At 42.4% G+C, this 3,336-nt stretch overlaps 1 long non-coding RNA gene across 1 annotated transcript; it reads left to right on the forward strand.

The window, feature by feature from the left end:
• The first annotated feature begins 368 nt into the window (after positions 1 to 368).
• LOC131382800 (uncharacterized) lies at positions 369 to 2,251 on the forward strand. The gene is made up of 3 exons (XR_009212386.1): positions 369 to 613; positions 749 to 807; positions 2,204 to 2,251. It is a non-coding gene; the product is annotated as an uncharacterized LOC131382800 (long non-coding RNA).
• The last annotated feature ends 1,085 nt before the right edge of the window (positions 2,252 to 3,336 follow it).

The following is a 3,336-nucleotide window of genomic DNA, read 5'->3' on the forward strand; positions in this document are numbered from 1 at the left end:
GTTCAAGACCAGCCTGACCAACATGGTGAAACCCTGTCTCTACAAAATACAAAAATTAGTAGGGCATGGTGGCAGGTGTCTGTAGTCCCAGCTACTCGGGAGGCTGAGACAGGAGAATTGCTTGGATCCAGGAGGCGACGGTTGCAGTGAGCTGAGATCCTGCCACCGCACTCCATCCTGGGTGACAGAGCGAGATGCCATCTCAAAAAAAAAAAAAAATACTTCTTCCATTTAGTACTATCTGTATTAAATAATATTAGCTGGTATGTTTTTCTGGCTTTATAATGTGGTTCAGATTTCTGTAGAAATTCTGGCTGTATCTACATTGCCTTAAAGTAATGGGATATTTCTTTTGTTTTTTTCAGCTGGAGTTTCACTTTTGTCGCCCATGCTGGAGTATGATCCTGGCTCACTGCAATCTCTGCCTCCCAGGTTCAAGCGATTCTCCTAGCTCAGCCTCCTGAGCAGCTGGGATGACAGGCACCTGCCACAACGCCTGGCTAATTTTTGTATGTTTAGTAGAGATGGGGTTTCACCATGTTGGCCAGGCTGGTCTTGAACTCCTGACTTCATGATCTGTCTGCCTCAGCCTTCCAAAGTGTTGGGATTACAGGTGTGAGCCACCATGGCCAGCCTTTCTTTTCTTTTCAAAGCCACCCTTGGTGATGAAATGTAAAATATGCACCAGTGAATATTACTTTGCTGAATATTGCCTAGTGAATATTAAGTATTTATTCTCACCTTTCAGACATGAACTTATGAATTCAACACATGAAGACTTACAACTTGATAAACCAGCTTTAGGAGGTAGGTCTTCAGTCTTAAATCAGATTAGAAGATTATGTGAAATAATTATTTAATGCTTAACAATGATTTTTTTAATGGTACCTTTCACATGAAATAAGATCCCTCTTACTTTTAATTATGTTCCAGGACAGGAGAATTCATGTTATCAAAATTCTAATACTCTTTAGAACAATAAACTCATTTTCTTTTTATTAACCCCTTATAAATACATGTAAATGTTGCATTTATGGGTAGACATAACTAAAAGCACAATAGTTGTCCTACTTTTGACATGCAAGATTTATCTGGCATAATGCATTGAACAGTTTATTATTGAAGTCTACACTAGTCAACTGAACAAGCATTCATCAAATGTCCATGATACCCATGACATAAGAAGGTTCCTTTTAGAGTATGGAGCCATGCATATCATCTCTTAATTGTTAGATGTGTTTTGAAAGAAATAGAAATATATTTGATTTTCTTACTTGTTTTGGCTCTGGAGTGGAGTGCAGACAAAAAAGAATGGAATCACACTGTTTAGATTTACTAAAATGGAAGGATTGCCAGCAAGATCATATCCCTAGTCTTCCCATAGCAAATGGCACCTGCTAACTGTTCACTGTTTTTTTTTTTGAGATGACGTTTTCCTCTGTTGCCCATGCTGGAGTGCAGTGGTATGATCTCAGCTCACTGCAAGCTCCACCTCTTGGGTTCAAGCAATTCTCCCTACCTCAGCCTCCCAAGTAGCTGGGATTACAGGCACCTGCCACCATGCCTGCCTAAGTTTTTTATTTGCAGTTGAGTTTGGGTTTCACCATGTTGGCCAGGCTGGTCTGGAACTGCTGACCTCAGTTGATCTGCCCGCCTTGGCCTCCCAAAGTACTGGGATTATAGGCATGAGACAGCCTGTCCTGCCTGCTAGTGGTTCTTGAGCACACAGTTCTGCTTTTTCCTAGCTTTAACGAATGTCTGGTTCTTCCTTTTTTTGTGCAGTGTATGTCAGCATTGTTTCAGTAATAAATACAATCTGGATCTTAGAAATAATATTAGTCACAGGTGTCAGGTGTAGTGGCTCACGCCTGTAATCCCAGCACTTTGGGTGGCTGAGGCGGGTGGAGCACGAGGTCAGGGGATCGAGACCATCCTAGCTAACACGGTGAAACCCCTTCTCTACTAAAAATACAAAAAATTAGCCAGGTGTGTGTAGTCCCAGCTACTCGGGAGGCTGAGGCAGGAGAATGGTGTGAACCCAGGAGGAGGAGCTTGCAGTGAGCCGAGATTGTGCCACTGCACTCCAGCCTGGGTGACAGAGCGAGACTCCATGTCAAAAAAAAAAAAAATTAGTCACAGGAAAGAAAAATACTGCCATTTTATAATAATAATATTTAATAACCCAAGTTATTAAACCCATTAGATTTTGAAAACTTGTATTCCTGTGATTGCGATAGTGAAGGAAGTATGGTATACCAGAATCACTAAATTATGAAAGATGGTGGATCAGCTTTTTGCAAAAAAATCTGGTAAGTCTGTTTTTTCCCCTTCAATTAAATTATATTACTGAGTAATGTTTTTTATAATGATGTTTTATTTAGGAAAGTAAATACAATGAGTAGTACTCAGCTCCAGTTTTCTCTTACTGTTTTGTTTTTGAGACAGAGTTTCATTCATGTTACCCAGGCTGGAGTGCAGTGGCGTGGTCTCGGATCACTGCAACTTCCACCTCCCAGGTTCAAGCTATTGTCCTGCCTCAGCCTCCCAAGTAGGTGGGATTACTGGCACCTGCCACCATGCCCAGCTAATTTTTGTATTCTTAATAGAGATGGGGTTTCACCATGTTGGTCAGGCTGGTCTCAAACTCCTGATCTCAGGTGATCCACCCACCTCAGCCTCCCAACCTGCTGGGATTATAGGCCTGAACCACCACGCCCGGGCTCTCATACTGGTTTTTTGTTTTTTTTTTTTTGAGTCCAGGCTGGAGTGCAGTGGTGCGATCTTGGCTCACTGCAACCTATACCTCCTGGGTTCAAGCGATTCTCCTGTGTCAGCCTCCTGAATAGCTGGGATCACAGGCATGTACCACCACACCTAACTAATTTTTTTTTTTGTATTTTTTGTAGAGATGGGGTTTCACCATGTTGGCCAGGCTGGTCTTAAACTCCTGACCTTAGGTGATCCACCCGCCTTGGCCTTCCAGAGTGCTGAGATTACAGGTGAGAGCCACCGAACTCCGCCAGGAGTGGATTATTTTTATGGTTCACCTTTTAGACCATAGAGAATAACTTCCTGATGTTGCCATGCATTTGTAAACTGCCATGGCGTTGGTGGGAGTGTAGCAGTGAGGATGACCAGAGGTCACTTTCGTCTTTATCTTGGTTTTGGCTGGCTTTTTTACTGCAACTCATTTTATCAGCAAGGTCTTTATGACCTGTATATTGTGCTGACCTCCTCCATCACCCTGTGACTTAGAAAGACTTAACCATCTGGGAATGCAGCTCAGTAAGTCTCAGCCTCATTTTACCCAGCTCCTATTTAAAATCGAGTTGCTCT

Source organism: Hylobates moloch, unplaced genomic scaffold, assembly GCF_009828535.3.
Source record: "Hylobates moloch isolate HMO894 unplaced genomic scaffold, HMol_V3 SCAFFOLD_7589, whole genome shotgun sequence".
Lineage (NCBI taxonomy): Eukaryota > Metazoa > Chordata > Mammalia > Primates > Hylobatidae > Hylobates > Hylobates moloch.